The sequence below is a fragment of the Elaeis guineensis genome, chromosome 2 (assembly GCF_000442705.2).
Source record: "Elaeis guineensis isolate ETL-2024a chromosome 2, EG11, whole genome shotgun sequence".
NCBI classification, from domain to species: domain Eukaryota; kingdom Viridiplantae; phylum Streptophyta; class Magnoliopsida; order Arecales; family Arecaceae; genus Elaeis; species Elaeis guineensis.
The window spans coordinates 117,433,144-117,452,201 of record NC_025994.2 but is presented as its reverse complement, the minus strand read 5'-3'; the positions used below and the strand labels follow the sequence as shown (position 1 = coordinate 117,452,201).

Here is a 19,058-nt window from a genome sequence, read left to right as displayed (position 1 = left end):
GAATTTAAGGGGAAGGCGTTCAAATCAAGCGGACTGGTTCGCAAGAAAAGACCTGGTGGGGAAGCCGCCAGGCCTCGGCGGATCCGAAGCACATGTCGTCGAGGGCGTCGCTGCGGCACCACCGGCAGCGCCTGGAGCTCCGCTGGCACTCGCTCCTCGACGCCAGCTCCCGGCACTCGAGGATCGCCCCAGAGATGCTCTCGTTCTTGGCCGTGGCGACGTGGAGGAGCAGCGCGAGAAGAAGGAGCAAAAGCACAGGCCAAGACCTGGCCATTATCGGGGGAAAAGTGGGTGTTGGGTCAGCGGGCGGCCCGTCGAGCGGCGGCAGCTATTTTGGCCATCTCGCATCCTTCCTGGGGGTATATGTTCGAAACCCGATCGTTCCGGTGGGATGTAGCAGACCAGCTTTGGGATCATCCACACTTATTGTCCGAAACCGGCCGGACCGGCTGAGATGAGTGACTCGGTTCGTCAGTTATCCCTTCTTTTTCTATTATTTTTCTGCACGTAAAATATTTTGCACGCCCACAAGAATGACAGAAAAAATTTATGATCTCCTGATGACTAAAAATTTTATTTTTGATTCTTTATTTTAGTGCTTAATTTTATGTTTAATATCGGATCCGTATGATAAGTATAAAATCTATATGTAGCTGTCTATAGAAATAAGTATAATTTGTGCAAGTGCAAGGAAATAAATATGAAATATTGATTTTATGAAGATCAGTTTTAAAAAGATCATTGGAGAAACCGGTGTTAAATTTAAGAGGAGTAAAAGACTAAATATGCAAAAGACTCCAATTAACAAGGGACGTCTTGTACCCAAGGTTGCAACTGGGCTGGATTGAGTGGTGAGCTGATCCAAGGCATAGATACCCAACTCGAGCCATTTTAAGAATCCTGTAGAGCTAGATCGGGTTCTAAAGATCTGTTCTATTTTCAAGATCGAATCTAAATTTATTAAATTTTGATCCAACATGCTAAAACATCTGAGTTAATTTAGATCTTATGATTAATAATTCAATCCAAAATTAGTATAAAACCCCAATAAAATGGGCCCGTCTCTTCTTGCTAACATTTAAAGTCCAGGTGAGCATGCCAATGAAAATATGGTTAGTGCATGGTTGACAATGTATCGTAAAGTTAATATTTTTTTTGTAAAAGAAATAAAAGTTAGAAGGGGACGATCCGGCGCATCTATCTTTTCTGGATCGGACCAGTTCTGACATTTAATTACAGTCCGATATCCATCGAGATTCGAATCTGAATCATTTCATTAGAAATAAAGGTCCGTTCCGTTGGAATGCCACCTCAATGACGTATTGTTAAGTTAGTATGCTTGCTTCTTCTTCTTTTTCCTCTTCTTCTTTTACGATAAGAAATTCTTGGGCTATATGAATATACTCAATGATAAACCTGTGAGTTGTAGGCCTCTTCAAGGTTGCAGGATATATGATATCAAGGATTATATGGTACCTGTATAACAGTTGATGGTTATTACTCATTTGATTCTCTTTAACTACTGCATGACCTGAATCAATCTTCAATTCAAAAGTACCGTGGATGTTGTCATGTTAATTTAGGAGAATGTACATTGAATGTGGATTCAGAACTGCACCGACCAAGATCTGCTTTCATATTCCTAGCTAAAAAAGACTACTTATGCTGTGTGAGTTTTGAGGACAACTATTTAGTTGCTTCGTGTGAACTGCCCACGTAGTCTTCAACGGTGACCGTATGGAATATCTAATGTGACAGTCCCATTAGGAGTTTACTTCCAAAGTCGAGCACCAACTGCAAGACCCCTATTTACTCTTAGCTTTAATATTATGATCTGAACCAAAAATATTATTTTGTGAGATCAATATAATAAAAAAAATAGAAGAATCACGAAGGAAAAGAAAAAAAAATAAAATATTATTTTAAAAAATAATAAAATATATAAAATAATAATATATAATATTTTAATAAAATATTATAAAGAAGAACGATAGTAAAATTTTAAATATTATTAAATATTAAAATTATAATAATTAATCATAAATTATTCTAATCATATATATTTGATTTGAGAAAAAAAAAAGAAGACAAAGATAAAATTAAAAGAGTTATAAAAAAGAGATATATATAATTCAGATTGAAAAGAGAGACAAAAAAAACATATGATTTTTTTTGCATCTGCATTGATTAGGATAAAAATAAATAAATCGATGGGGGGTTTAAACATAAAAGAAGGATAAATGGAGACCATCAGTTGGGATGGGGCATTAATAGATAAACAGAGAAATCATGAATAAACAAAGAGAAAAAATGAGAGAGAGGAGGAGAAAAATCAAAGTATCATGAGAGAGAGAGAGAGGTGGGATATGTGAGTCAGTAAAAAGAGAATGTAGATCATAATTGCTCTTTTTATCTTTTGATATGGCCCTTATAAGATATAAAAAATAAATTGATATGGGGTTTAAATATAAAAGATGAACAAATAAAGTTAGAGTGGGATATTAAAAAATAAATAAAGAAATAATTAATAAAAAAAGAGAGAGAAAAAGAGAGGTAAGATATAAGAGTCATTAAAGAAAGAGAATGTAGATTATAATTACTCTTTTGAATCTTTAATGTGATTTTTTTTTTATCCTTTACTTTTTCAAAACTTTACATAAGATATGGGGTCAATTCATAAAATTAATGGAGTTAAATTTGATTTTTTCTAATAATATATATATAACTAATATTTTGTATATTTTTTGTAGGATCAATTGACCCCACATTTAATAACCTGCATCCGTCACTAACCTGAATCAGATTCAAATTTTTTAGGTTGGGACTAGATTATACATGATCCGACCCTACTCGAATGACCCATTGGAATAAAATTTCTATCCATAGACCTGGCACGACCAAGTCCAATCTTTTACTGGATTAGGTCTAAGTCCAATATTAGAACCCAATCAAAAAATCGAATTAGTTCGGGGTCACTCATGACCAGATCCACCCAATCCAGTTGCACCCCTAGTTGTACCTTGATTTCCATAGGGCTATATATTTCAACATTTACTCATCTAGCTGGACTTACCTGGAACATAGATTCCAAAATACCAAGCGATGGAAACATTTAAGACTGTAATCATGTATTTAGATCAATGAACCCATGCATTAAGATAAGCATGCGGTAGAATTGAAAGACGGGTGGCATCGGCCGTGCACTCAATAACCTAGCAACCTACTCACAGGCGCATGATGTTCATTTCTTACCGCTTGAAACTGAGCGGTTAGGATCTAGTTCATGCAACACGGTAGAGAGAATCCGAAGATTTGCATAGTTCCTGAAACTGGCCATGAAGAGTCAAATATTGGGTCATCCATGGATATGTCATCCATATAAAGAAGAAGCACGCTTGGCAAAAATATCCATGAACCTTGACGGCCACCTGCATTCATCTCAACGTATCATGGTCTGCAAAAACTTCGTCACTTCCCATCCCTTCAAACCGGCCAGCGGCAGCTCGCTAATCCTTATCTAGTTGGATTACACCTCCCAGAAAGAGATCATTGCCCAGTCATGTCCCCAAATCTCAGTAGTTGAAGCTCAGCTCAGCTAAAAGAAGAGCCAAATTCAAGCAGTTTCTAAAGCCCAGCTCAGCACCCTGACTTAACAAGGAGCACTCAGCTCAAAGGGAAACTTTATTGACTCGGTTAGAAGCTCGGATCAAGCTAAACCCAAGCCCAAACAGATGTATTTATTATACATCATGCTGAACTTTGCAGTCTAAAACTCAGAACCCCAGCCTGCTAAACATTCTGATTTCCAATGACGTGTCTTGCTTAATCTATATATATATATATATATATATATATATATTTGTTTTGGTAAACTTGCTTAATCTATATTTGGCATCCACCAGTCTGGACAACATAAAATTCAATAGTACTTGAATGGCATGATATCCAAAGACCTGCCGGTACAATCATGCTAGAAATCTGAAATCAAATCAACGAAAACCATAAAGATAAGAACTTGTTTCATGAAGTACATCAACATTCACATCTGCTTTAGCCCTGACACAGACGCGTGCAAACTTCTCCACCACGAAGTTCACCGCCAAACAATCACCAGGAAACATTGATCAATGAACCCGGTGAAGATAATGCCTGGTCGGGTCATCTGCAAATCCTTCAGAAAATACTTCAACCAATATCCTATGGGAATACCGGAAAGGCAGAAACAGATATCCAGGAGTGGACAATACCATGATAAAGTGATATCTTCTGTAATTAACTCTAATTTCTATTTCATAAAAATCAACATATAGTTTAGTACACTTGCACATTATATCAGTTGAATCTAGACATTATCATTATCTGAGTTGTATTTACAATTTTCCTGGGAACAAAATTGCATGAGCTCAAATCTTTTGCAATATGTTTATACATAATTTAAGTGTCAATCCTATCCACTTATGGAGCGCTGTACACTAGAACAAATCTATATGGAAGCATAAACCATCATAAAACAGTGGTCAGACAGACGCAGCTGTTATAGGAATCAAAAGGAGGGAAAAAATGGTGAGCAAACCAAATATCAGGAAATACTCATGTTACGGTACATTCAGAATTCTCTTAGTCCCAATTGCAAGTGACATTTTACTGTCGACTGAGTTCAAATTTCCTTCTGGGTTCACCTTGGCTTCCCCTACCTTCAAACTGTCAGGACCTCTCCGTTCTGTACTATTATCTCAGCAACAAATATGCCATGGACAAGATGTCTGAACACTGGAATCTTCAAGAGGTAAATTTCTTGGTAAAATCATGAGGTGGCAAGAAGGTCAAAAAAAAAAAAAAAAAAAACTTCTTTTGATTTTCTAATCAAACATTTGGGTATAAGCAATATATTCACAAATATGGATCTCGGCGCTTGATGATATGTACAGTTATATATACATTTGCTAATAAAGAGTCAAAACTCAAAACCACTGTTTATCTGAACCGACAAAGATGGCCTGCCAATATTGCTGAGAGGCATTTCCACTCTGATAACTACTCCTGAGCTCCCTAAATGCCCGTTCCACTTGGATCTCCCAAGCTGCCATGCACAAGACATGTATTACTATCTAACATCAAATATGTTCCAACCATGGTTGAAGAAAAAGGAGCTATATTATGATAGAAAAAGTTCGACTAGGGCAGGACCATGCTACCAGTCCAGGAATAATTAACTTACAGATAATGAGGCAAAAGCAGAAGGATGCACTGTGCAAGAACAACCACAAATCAGATTGAGTTCTTCCTTGATAGAATGGATGAGCTCTGCATGAACTCCAGGATTGCTTCCACCGATAGTGGGGCATAAACTAAAGAAAAAGGTAGGAGAAAAAGGAAAACAAGCTTCAACAGCAGGAAGTCAAAGTAGTAATAAGCAACCAAATCAAGAGTTAGCCGCATGATTAATGTAAACCAGGAGCAATTAATATGTTTTACCATTAACTGCCACTTTTCCTATAGCAAATTATAACGATGCATAAAATGTCGGCAGATAATTCATCTTCACAACCTCTGGACCATGATCAATCAATGTCAGAAGTAAAGTTACTCAGATTTGTTCAGCATTTCATGAAAAGCAAATTTCACAAATATCTATCTTCACTGACCAAATCGGCATTCCAGTCCTCAGATTTCCACTCTCTCTCTCTCTCTCTCTCTCTCTCTCTCTCTCTCTCTCTCTCTCACGTATACAGAAAAAAGAGAAAATTGAGGTTCATTTACAGAAAGCACTTGTTTGGTAATTCCACATTGCCAAGGCATAACCCTTCACATATCATAGAAAGCAGTAATATCATATTTTAGCATTAAAATTACAAGTTATAGGGACAGAGAAATTATTGAGTATTGAAAACCAGAAGAATGAATAGGATACAAGTTCCAGTCTCTCTCTCTCTCTCTCTCTCTCTCTCACACACACACACTCGTATACAGAAAGAGAAACTTGAGGTTCATTTACAGAATGCACTTGTTTGGTAATTCCACGTGGCTAAGGCATAACCCTTCACATATCATAGAAAGCAGCAATATCATATTTTAGCATTAAAATTGCAAGTTACGGGATAGAGAGAGATGAGTATTGAAAACCAGAAGGATGAATAGGATGCAATAAAAAATTAGCATCTTTATATCCATAAGCTGTTTAAAATGCAGGTCATTACTTTGTTTATATTTAATCCAACCAAATTGGAACGCACAAGTTTATCTTTCCAGCACAAATCTAAAAGGTAGCTTATTAATATATCCTTCATTTCATTCTTTCCATTCCAAAGAACTTGTTAGGCAAACTACCCTTGTTCCCCAGGGGCAGAATGATGATGGAATTAGGGGCAAAATAAACAAAAAGGAACTGATATTAGATCATACACTCTAATTAGCAGTATACGAGGATGAAAGAATTGATTGCTATCTACCTGATTTGGATGCTTGGTCGCACCATGAGACCAGATCTCTTCCATGCTATGGCTTGTGCAACCCCAAGAGAAAAGGACTTGTCAGGCAGCTGCATCATCGGGGTAATCCGAGTTCCATGCTTATTCTAGAAGGTAATGGCAAAGTTGTGAGGGATATATATCAGTGGAAGGAGACATAACAAGGACATAAAACAAGTGAAGAAACTGCAGAAGCATGAGTAGAGAAATACCCCAATGAAGAAACACCATCATCCAAAACATAGAAAATACAAAAGAAACACAAAATGATTTTATAACAGAAGATAAGCGAAAAATTCCATGGAATCTCCTAAATATCTAGCTCATTTGCATGCTTTGTCAAACTTGACAGCTAAGATAAGAAAATAGTCAGGTATAATAACATAAAATGGTTCACAGCATTTCGAAGTTATGGTTTCTCCAAAGTACTACTCTAAAGTCTTTGTTTGCTGATTTGGCAGATAATCTTCTTAGATCTAATGGCTAACCTTGCAGGAGAAGCTAATTCTTGTTTCTCCTGGATATCGACCTTGAGCTTGAAACAAGCCACCAAATACAGGAAGAAAAGCACTAGAAGTCAACCCTTCACCAGCCACATAAGTAAGCTGCCCATTTGGGAATTGCAAGTCCATGAATGACTGGAGGGAGGGGGGAAAAAAAAGCCACGTTAACAAATTTCATGATTAAGATAGAGATGTTGCAAAAGAAATTACTACAGCTACTCCAAAAGAATGAACATATGAAAATTAAAAATTATGATAACACCGCCAGAAAATGGGCATTTAAAAATTAATTATACAGAAAAAATGTTAGAATGCTCAATTGAAAGGATTTGTGCTGATTATGCATAGAATACAATTATACAGACAATATGGTTATTCCATAAAAAGAATAGCAAAAGATCACTTTTATCAAATACCATGTAGCATACAGGATCATATAAATAAGTCTACTACTTCATATGGCCTTGTACTTTCTGATTTAGCATGGTTGTGTGAGTAATTATCTCCCCACAAACTAAATGCATTGCATCATCAGCAAAGCCATTTGCCAAAGTTACTTGCCAGAGCTTTTAGAAAAGGCAAGAAAAACATAATTAGTCATTAAAGTGGCCAAGAAGCATCGACCCATATTATTTGGGCTGCTAGAAAATAATTCATAATGAAATCATTTTCATATTCCTAGGAGTGCTATGATACAGAATTATAAACAAAAATAACTTGGTGAAAAAATTATGTAGACTTACACAAGCAGGAGGGTTGAGACAGATCATTGACATCAGCAACCATCTTCTATGTTTGGACCATAGTGCCGGACAGAGGGAATGCATTCCATTCTAAAGACAAAAAGTATTTTGTGTCAGCAAGCAGAAAACTTACAAACATGGAGTAGCTGTTACCATTTATGCACACAATAAAGAACTTGCAAGCGTTCAAATTGATTGCTGTATAAAGGAGTCGTAAACTAAAGAAAGATAAAACTAACTAAAACTGGTCTTGTTAATTAAAATGAGAATGCAACTAGAAGATATGTAAACATAAATAAACAAAACACATGCTGGACATGGTTTTAGCTAAACAAGTAAATAAGTAGGGAACAAATCTAAAAACCTGCAAAATTAAATAAAGCAGGAGCAGAAACTTGCAAAGCAAGTAATGTGGAATCATCTCGAACTGCCTGTTTCGGGGTATATTGAGCCATGCTAGCAGCGGACCGGGACGGTTCCGACATTCAAAACCACAAACCAGCAAAGGAGGGGGAGAGGGAGAAGGAAAGAGAGGAAAGAGAGAAGGGGGGAAGAGAAAGAGAGAGGGCCATAGGAATGTTATGGAGGGCCGAAGAAGGGGCTCTGCACTCCTCCCTTCGATCGAAACAAGGGTCATCCATACGGATGTAATGGACGAGATTGAATTGGATTATACCTAAATCCAACTCCAATCCGAAATATTTTGGACTTGGAAACTTAGCTCCGAAACCAAACCAAATACTCTCCTAGTGCAATCCAATCCAATCCGAAAAGTTCAGATTGGATAAGACTGGATTTTTGAACTTTGACATACATTAGACTGCAATTTAGATCATAATTCAAAAGCAAGTTATATAAATTCAAAACATGTACTACTTATAGGAACTCTATAATATCACCCTACATCTAGCAACTAATAGTATAACAGTAATAGATAAAAATAAAAAATATAAATTTCAATACCAAGGATCTCAACGAGTCATGCTATAATAGCATCATATCAAAAACATAAGTTCTAGATTTTCAAAAAAACTAACTACATCGCCAAAATATAATAAGTTCCATAATATTTAAAAGAAACTAAACTTGAAACACACACACATATATATGTAAAATCCAAAAGTCCAAACTAGAAGAATGGATTGGATTTGATTTGGACCCATAGTTTGGACTTTGGATTGGATTTGGATTTTATAACATTAAATCCAAGTCCAAAGTCCAAAATTTTTAAAAATTGACTCCAAATCCAAAATCAAAGTCCAAAAATCCGATCCAATCCTCTAGTTCGGCTTGGATTTTGGATTTTCTCCAATCCACTTACACCCCTACTTGTCCACCCCTTTTTTTTATTTTGCAAACTTTAAGTGTAAAATTTGCAAAATAAAAAAGGGGGTGAACGACTTTTGTTTCGACAAAAGGTGGGTAGAGCGCCTCCTCCGACCATTCGCAGCCCTTTAGTGGCCTCCAGCGACCCTCTAGAAGCCCTCCCTCCCTCCCTCTCCCTCTCTTTTCCTCTCATGCTCTTCCTCTCTCCCGCCCTCTCCGCCATGTCGAGCTGCACTCCGCCGGCCTTCATCATCTCTCTCCCTCCCTCCCCCTATCTCCTTTCCTCTCTCCCCCCGCCCTCTTTGTTGTGTCGGTACAGGCTCAACACGAAATGGCACAAGGGTGTACTAAACTGTGCAGCTAGCCGATCGACCCAGAGCCCGACACTAGCACAACGAACCTTGAGCAAATTTTGGTCAGCTTATCCTAATGGACTAAGAACTTACCCCTTTTATGAAAAATATTCTGCAACGTTAAGATGATCTTAAGGATGAGAATTCCAATTAAGGAAAGAAGACTTAAGAAAACTTATGCCATGACTATGGTCCATTTGAATGTGATTGCTTGGATCTATTAATCTCTATTAAAGTTTCTGATAGCCTAGAGCTCTAGTTAATGCTGAACTGTTGATCATAGCAATCTCCAGCTGCAATGGTAAGGTGATATTGGGAAAGACTGCAAGTTTGCAAAGTTTGGTAAGACTGCCATTATACAAGGTACAATGGCATACTAAATCCTCTTAAATTGAAATTAACAATTGCTAATATTAACTATGATTTTTCTAATATTTTTGTTTCGCATTTTATAATAGAGAATCAACATTTGACATGCCAATGGGATGCAAGACATCCCCACCACCTCGAGCATCAAGATAGGGAATCATCCAAACTGTTGGGGTGGGATAGGTTAGGAAATAGACTGGGACACCATCCTAAATGTTGATAAGTGGGGTTTCTCTTTCCATAAAAAGGCCAAGACAGCTCCATCATACAGCATTGAAAACCTCGTATAGAATACTTGGAAGTTGGAACTTACCACTTAGCCAGTTTTTCGTGAGGATGTTGTGGAACATATAAGGTATATACCTCCATTTCAAGATCAATGGATGGTTGGGGGTGGAGGGATGCCAAGGCTAGTCAAAATCTCGCTAAGTGGATCTACAACTATTTGTCTTCTTGGTGTAGTGCTTGGGTCATCTATTGATAACATGGAATCAAATTTGGAAACTTCGAGTGTCATAAAGGGTTAAGAATTTTATTTGGAAAATGGCTAGAGACAGATTTCCTATCAACACTTGGCTAAACACCTTGCATTTGAATTCCTCGCCTCCGATGCAAAAATAATTATGCATCATTCGCATACCGCAGCTTTGAATAGATCATATAACAATTCTCTCTCTCTCTAAAGATATAGGAAAAAAAGGGAATTTGTGCACCGATATCTATCATAAAAGGTCCAAGTCTTCATGCCCTATTTGTCAACGTCATGAAGTTGGTAACAACAATTTGTTTGCTAAACAAACTTGGCAACTACTTTGTCACAAGTATAGTAGGAGGTCACAAACCCGATGCAAGCCTATGATGGTGGCTTGCTTGAACCTTCCTTTTGGAAATGACTTCCATGCCATGGATTGGGGCATGGCATTGCTTGCTGATAACATGTGACAACTCTAGAAAACTAAAAAACTGCTATGTTTGATAACATGCTCTAAATGCTCGAGAGCTTGGGCTATGGCTTCTAATTATTTCAACCCAGTTCCTTAGTTGACCTCAGAATAACCCTGGAAATTGGGTTCAATGGCAGGCACCAGCCAAACACTAAATCACTCTTTGTCAAAGCTACTTTTGTGTACACCCCCTTTCTATCATGATGGAAGTTTGGGCCATTAGACAAGCCCCAATTCTTGCCAAGTAGAAGGGCTATGACTTCATCATTATTGACACCGCTTGCCAAGCACTCATCCACCTTCTTAACTCCCATAATCCCTGCTACCATACATCTTTTTTTTTCAGATCGTGGATCCCTAATTTCACATTTTGTGAGGGCTAATGTGCCGGTGGATTGGGTTAGGTAAAATTAATGTACATGAAGGGATTTTTCCTATGTAACTGGGACAATAGCTAGGGTTTGACATCTCTAAAGCTTACACCAAGAGATATCTTTGTAACTGAGGTCAGCTTTAGTTCCTCTTGTCAATTAAGAAAGAAAAAAGTTCTCAACCCAAGATTTGCAATCTCGATACTGAACCCATATGGCACGGGGGTGATTTTGGCATACCAACACTTAGTATGTCCCCCATCCTGAGTATCGGTTTGACATCGGTACATTATAATGCGCTCGATAGAGGGTAGCTCGCATCGATACTACAAAACTTGCCTCAAAGTTAATTGAGCATCTTGGAGGCTTTTATTTTGTATTGTTCATTTTGTTTCATTCTCCATTCTCACTGTCACCTTGGTAATGATTACAAGTTGGTTATTTGCATCACTCTATTGTCCGCATTGATTTTAATGATTTTGGCTGCTTGCAGGAAAAGTTAAAGGAATGTGCTTGAAACTTATGAGTCATCTTTGATATACTTGATGAGAAGTTATGGTATTAGCTAATAGCTACCTTACAAAGAAACTTGTGTTCAGCATGTCTGACTATGAGAATGCATGACAAATATGTATCCAAATGAAATGTTCGATGCTTAGATAATCCCTTTTCTTGTTTTTATAGATCGGTGGGTAATTTGACTCTTCCCATAGTGAGTTCAACCTACCAATAACAACGTCAAAAGTGACCTTTTCCTTTCTAACGATTAATCGAGGATGTAGATACTAAAATAACTTTGCAAAATATCTTTTTCTTGTATCCCTCAACAAATTAAGAACTTTGCGAAACACATATTGAAAGATACTACCAAGTGTTGAAACACATATCTTTATACAAATATTTAAAATAAATATATAGTTTAATTAAAATTATTTTTCAATGTATCCTCTTTTCACTTTTTCCCTATTGTTCAGTTAGATACTTGGGAACGTGTTTGAATTTGGTTCTTGTATCCTTGTCCATGCAACACTGGAGAATACTTGGTACAATGCAAATAAGAGTCATTTGCAGCAAGGAATGGTTAAACGTAATATGAAGTTGCAAGTTACCTGTTAGTCATGACAAAAGGCTCCTCTACTAACATGGGAGCATAACAAGACAATGTTTTCACAATGAAAAAACTAGCATCATATGTGAAAACAAGAACTATCAATTGATATCTCAAACTCAATGTTCTTTGCATCAGAAAACTGCAAATAGTTCCAGGAAGATGTAATCTTGCAACCATAATGAGATCGCCTACAATATAAACCAATAAAATGACCAACTAGCTTTGTCCATCTTCAAATCCTTGTGACACTTGTTCCAACAAGGATTGCACCTTTAGCCATGCAAGCTAATCCAAATCATGTCTTGTGGCTTCTATTTTAGCTAGTTGGATCCTTTCTGTGCTTTTCTTCACTAAGAGCATGCTCATGACCTTGTATAATACCATCTTGCACTTTGATAATTTATTTGAAGTCCTTTTAAGACATCTTATTAAATCCTTCTGCACAAAGTTGTACTCTAACACCAGCATTTTCAAATCCCCTCTTGCAACTTCCAGAAATGTTTTCTCAAAATCATGCATCTTTCTCCTTCCATATGTTTCATCTGTCCTTCCTTGCATGTGCATGCCCATCTAAAATCGGTTCCGCATTGTGATACTCTTGATGATGGATTTTCAGGCTCATATACATTCTCCATTCTGAACATTGTCATTCTTACTCGTATCACACATCGACCCTAACATGCTTATTTCTGTTTAAATGTATAATCCCTCTTTATATTGTAAGCCATGTGACATTTATAGAAATGAAGATAATAAGTATAAAACAATTTAGTTGACGAAACAAGATGAGAAAGAAAGAGCATTTTAACAAGAGTGACAATACTATAAACATTGCAAAATTAAAATTCATTAAACAAGCATAAAAAAGTTAGAAGCAGAATTTGTACAAAAAGTCAATACAAGTTCATCCTATTTCCTTGCTTCTAATTCACTTCACCGAAAGATAAATTAGAAATAAAGAAGTCCACACTGATGATAGACCAATTATGACAATTTGTTTTCATAGGGCAGTAAAGAAATGGTTTACCTTCCTATCATAACCATACCAAAGCAAGTGTTGCTTTGACAAATGAACTGGTAAAAGAAGTGTTGTATCCCGAATAAATAGTACAGGTCCCAGCTGAATGAGGAAAAGAGGTGAGCTCTCACTTCCTGCGGTTGAACCACCATGTGATGCCTCTACTCTCCACAAGTCCCCCCTTGCAACCAAGGAGCTTTCCATTTCATGGGTTCTAGTGTCATATGTTGATGTGATATTAATGATCCCCTGCATTTGACATATTATACATCAAAACTTAAGGTGGTAATCAGTTCTGTGTCATAGAGTATCTATGAATTTATGCTAAATAAGCATCAATGAAACTAGTATTTAACTGCAGATGCAAGTTGCAAACTGCAAAAGAGGGATTTAAGTACAAGTAATTTGTAAATATATCCTTGGTAACACACAAGCAGTGCAAGAAGTTGACAGCGTAGTAACTGATGGATTGAATTAATGCATATGAACAACAGCAAGAACTATCAAGTCAGCCAACCATCAGTATTAAAGCAAACACAAACTGCATTTCAACATGATTTTCATACTGGATGAACAATATGACAAGTTATGCACAACGCAAACAACAGTCAAAGAAGACACTGTAGTTTGCCTGACAAAGGGGGGGAATGTAACTCCCACGTCCATCAAGATACTTCTGAGGCAAGTGGAACTTCGCAGATCGCAGATACTATGATCAAAAGCTAAAGTTGTGAATCTCAAAAACAACTCTAATAGTGAAGCACAAGACCGACCTCCCTCTCAACTGCACCTTTCTTTTTCTTCGACAAATCCAAAAATGAGGCTTTTTTATCCCAAATTTGTTCTCCAAGAGACGATATGGAGCAATCTGTGATATCACATAAACAGTGAGTCCGACAATATATCAGTCTTTGGCTCATGACAACTGATTAGTGGAATCCGAAGCATTTGCCTTGGACTTCTTAATTTGATGTTAGGTCTTGAATAGGCACTTAATCAGAAACTTTCACTAGTTAGACTTCTGAGTCGCCTAGGAAATCCAGAAGTCTGAACTTCATGGAAATGAACCATCTCCTAGAAATTCCAAAAGGTGTGGTTGAAGAATGAATTAAAATTGATGTTTAGGAGTTTTTGTAATAGGGACGATTGAATTTAGATACTCTTTCTCATCATGCCTTGGATCAAAGGGCAATTACCCACAACATATGGAGTCATTACAGATTCCTTTGGTTTACCGAGTAGATGCATAGTGTTTAACTGGGAGGGGGAAAATCATGGGGGAAAATAGATAAGCAGACGTAACTTACGTATAGTGAGCGATTGAGAAAAAAATATTTGAAGATGAAAAGAGTAAGATGTTGCTAATTTTACCTGCGGTCTCTTCAGATGCCCCGGAGCTCTGAGATCACATCCGAAACCCTCTTCATCACCCCACTCATCCGAGCTACCAGCGGGTGCCGCCGCCTCCGAGAAACCCCAATCTCCAAAGCGCTCCACCGCCAGTCCCATCACCTCCCCACCATCACCGCCACGCCTTGCCGGCAGCACGGCCGTTGCGGCCCCGCCCTCGTCCGCCGGAACGGCGCCGGCAGCCGGCGGAAGAACTGTTGCACGACGCCGTTGATGGAGGCGCCGAGCTCCGCCCCGGCCTGGCCGAGGCGGCTCCCGATGTCGAGGATGGCGGAGACACCGCCAGCAGCGAGGTCTGGCTGGCCGGTGACGTGGAAGGCGGGGAGGTCAAGATCGAAGGGCTTTTTGTGGGGGACGGGCCAGGGGAAGGCGGGGGGGATCATGTGCGATTGGATCAGGCCGGTGAAGCCCTGGGCGAGGCGGTCGGCGAGGTCCTGGCCATGGCGCTGGACCTCCTCCCATGCGTCCAGGGACCTCTCCACGGACATCGATGGCGGCCGCCGGACTAGGGTTTCTCGGATCGATCGCGGGGGTGGGGCTAGGGTTTGGTAGAGACGAGAGAAGCGGGGAGCGAAGAGTCGATAAAGAGGACGAGACGTAGATCGGCCCAATTTTACGGCAAGAGACTGAGAGAGCGAGAGAGAGATTTTCCGGCAGGTTTCTCCTTTAGGCGTTGGTCACTCTCCGGAGCCATGTGGACTGGTGAGGGACGAACGACAAATTGAGGGGCCGGTGAGAGGCGGTGACGGGTAACAGCTATGTGGTGGGCTTGGGATCCGACACTGGGGTTGTGGCCAATGTTTATGATAGGGCTGCAAATGAGATGCACTGCTTACAAACTACCAGAGGTCAATTCAAATTTAAATTCAATTTAATTTGATTATTATTAAATTTGATAATCGGATCAAATTCGAGTAGCTTTTTGAATTGAACTCGAATAGCAACTACTCGTCTCCAAAGCTAACAAGTTTATTCAAATTTATATATATATTTAATAATATTAATTTTATTTATAATATATATATTAATATATATATATATATATTATTAATAGATTAAAATCAATTTCGAATTCGAATTTAAACTTGAATATGCTTGGTTGATATTCGAATCGGTCAGTCGATTCGATTTCGAACTTGACTTATCTTTCATCGAACCGATTTGAGATATTAAAACTCGATCGATCTCGAACCGAATTTCGAGCCGAATATTTTGATCGAATCAACTCGAACTTTCAACTACTCTGCTCGGCTCGACTCGATTGTACCCCTAGTTTATGGATGGTCTGCTTATCCCCATCCTTCATATATGGTTGGAGTGATGAAGCAAGCCAAATTGTTATAGGAAAAATTACTTGAGCACCCTCATTAGACTCTAGGTATTTAAAAAATTGAATTAGCCATTAAAATTTAATTTTTATTATCATATAATCTAATCATCTATCTAGATCCTAATATCGTGAATAGGGCGAGAAGAAATATAAGAATATTTTTGATACAAAAAAGTTGGATCATAGCTTTCATGCAAAAGGAGATTCATTTTCCTTTCACAAAATCGATGTTGAATTATCTATTGCACATATATCAAAGAACTTCATACTCCATTCTCCCATCAATACAAATCTCAAAGCAAGGGGTGGCATGGATCTCAAAGCAATCGATGGGTGATTCATTTTGCTCCCCCCACTTGGTGATCTCCTTTAATCCCACGAAATTTGATCCATTTTGCTCTCCTTTACTCGTTAACACCCCTCGTTTGTCGTGATGGATGCCACGATGGAGGATGGTATGTGCTATTATTTAATGATGGTGCAATAGTAGTGTTCATGAACTCATAGGATGCTTTTGTCTCCTGCACCATTAATGCCTCCCTCCTCATCACCACTATGATTTTGCCAATCGAATCCCTCATCACCTCGTAGGGGGCATCTCATTACCAAGACCCGATGGTGATGTCTCCCTCTCCATCCTAAACTATAAGTGGTTCATGATCTCCCTCCTCTCAACAAGCAGCGATGAAGAGTGGTACATAAATCATGATCTCATCTGATCAACTCTCACGCTCAACTCCCTCGTAACCTCACATAGAATTCCTCCTCTATTACTCGTGGATCACCATTACAAATCTCAAAGCATCTCACCCTCCATGATTCATTGATCTACATAGATCTCAAAGCAACTAGTGGATGATTCAATCTATCTATATAGATTTTAAAGTAACTCGTAGTTGCATGCTCTCCATCAATATTGTCAAAAAAAAACCCCTTAGTGAGAAAGTAATTTTAGGATTTTACGAAAGTTTTTTTTCGGAAGACCATCATGTGATAACATTTCGCTATAGAGATACACGGATGAGCTACACTGTGATGAATTTAAAATTTTGATGATTAAATAATATTTTTTAAATTTATAGGATTTTAGTATAAATGGCCCGAATTTGAAATGATGTCTATAATTTTCACTATTTAAATAGATACGTGGAAAGTGGAAAAAAAAAAAAAACATAAGGTGTGGATCCCCACGTATCTCCTTTTGTAAGTGTGGAAGTCAAGCAGCTTCAGTTTTTTGCGTCACACGGCATTTTTTTGGCATAACATTAATAGTCCAAGTACTTCTGTACATATCGTGACATGTATATATACATATAATGAGACCTTGAGAATTTTTGTTGCATAAACATGCAAAAGAATGATGGGCCAATGACAAGCTAACCATATATATATATTCTATGGAAGAACATTGTAGTGTTGTCAATTAGCTCCTTAAATGAATTTGATTGTGTCATCTGGACTGAAAAGTATTGAAAATCTCCACCAATTTAAAGAAGCCTCCTACGAAACGTCGCGACCCGAGCCTCTGTGGCTCCACACGAGCACCGGTGGATCCCACCACCATCCAAGCTTTCCTATTTGACCGTTCCAAGCCGGCAACCGTATGAGCAACGGTGACCGCCCACAGCCTGGGTCAAGAGGGGAGGCGAGGGGGGTTGGTGGTGTCGGAGCTGGATATATATATATATATATATATATATATATATATATATATATATATTCTGTGGAAGAACATTGTGGTGTTGTCAATTAGCTCCTTAAATGAATTTATTGTGTCATCTGGACAGAAAAAATTGGAAATCTCATCAATTTAAAGAAGCCTCCTACGAAACGTCGCGACCGACCTCTGTCGCTCCACGCGAGCACCGGTGGATCCCAGCCACCATCCAAGCTTTCCTATTTGACTGTTCCAAGCCGACAACCGTATGAGCATCGGTGACCGCCCACAGCTAGGGTCAGAGAGGGAGGGGAGGGGGGTTGGTGGCATTGAAGCCAGGAGAGAAAGGGACAGTCGTCGGTGCTGCGTGGAGCTGCGAGGGTCAGGAGAGGGAACAGGAGGGACGGCGATGGGATGGAATCATAAGGGGATGGGAGGGGTTGGTGGCGTCGGATCTGGAGGAGGGAGAGAGGTGTTTGGTGGTTATGTGGAGTCAGATGCGGCGCAGACGGTGGATGTGGCACGAATGATGGTGGGCGGGGTCGGTTGGTGGCGTCGGAGCCGGAGGAGGGGAGAGGCGATCTCCGATGCTCGCGTAGAGCACAGGGCTGGTTTGCCAGGTTGAGGAGGGAACAGGAGGGGATGGCAATGGATGGGGCCGCAGAGGGGAGGGGGGTTGATGGGCTGGAGCCAGGGATGACGGGGGGGGTGGGGGGTTGGCGAGAGGAAGGGAAGGAGAAAAAAAAAGAAAAAAAATATTTAGGGAGGGAAGAGAAAAAATATATTATTTTATTAATAATAATTTAAAATATTATTTTCTTAGATATTAATTTTAAAAAAAAATATTTGGTGAGGAAACGAAAAAAGTAAAAAGTAAAAAATATTATTATTTTATTAATTAATAATTTGAAGCAAAAAAAAATAATTTTAAAATAATAATAATTTTTTTTCAAAATATTTTTTAAAAATATTATTAATAATAATAACATTTTTTTAAAAAATATTTTAAAAAATTAATAATAAAATATTTTTTTAAAAATATTATTTTTTAAATAATAATAAATATATTATTTTAAAATATTAATTTATTATTAATTATAATTTGAATAATAATAAAAATAAAGTAACATAGAAAAATTATTTTCATGCATCCGATGCGAATGGTGGTGGGCAGGGCTGCGACGGGGGCAACGTGGATGCCATGACCTGATTCTCACACTGTGGGGCAGGGGCGGCGGAAGAAGGAAATAGAAGAAAAAAAAAAATATTTGGAGAGGGAAGAAAAAAAAAGAAAAAAATATTATTATTTTATTATTAATAATAATTTGAAGTAATAAATATTAATTTTAAAATAATAATAAAAATATTATTTTTTAAAAAATATTATTTTAAAAAATATTATTTTTATTATTAATTTAAAAATATTATTTGTATAATAACATATTATTTAAAATAA

The 19,058-nt window shown here is 38.1% G+C and overlaps 1 non-coding gene across 1 annotated transcript; it reads right to left on the bottom strand.

Moving 5' to 3' along the window:
- Positions 1-4,829: 4,829 nt before the first annotated feature.
- Positions 4,830-15,260, bottom strand: LOC105041338 (uncharacterized). The gene is made up of 7 exons (XR_012139207.1): positions 14,577-15,260; positions 13,215-13,454; positions 7,714-7,803; positions 6,956-7,105; positions 6,450-6,574; positions 5,219-5,348; positions 4,830-5,080 (listed from the first exon to the last, which is right to left on the bottom strand). It is a non-coding gene; the product is annotated as an uncharacterized protein (transcript).
- Between the last annotated feature and the right edge of the window lie 3,798 nt (positions 15,261-19,058).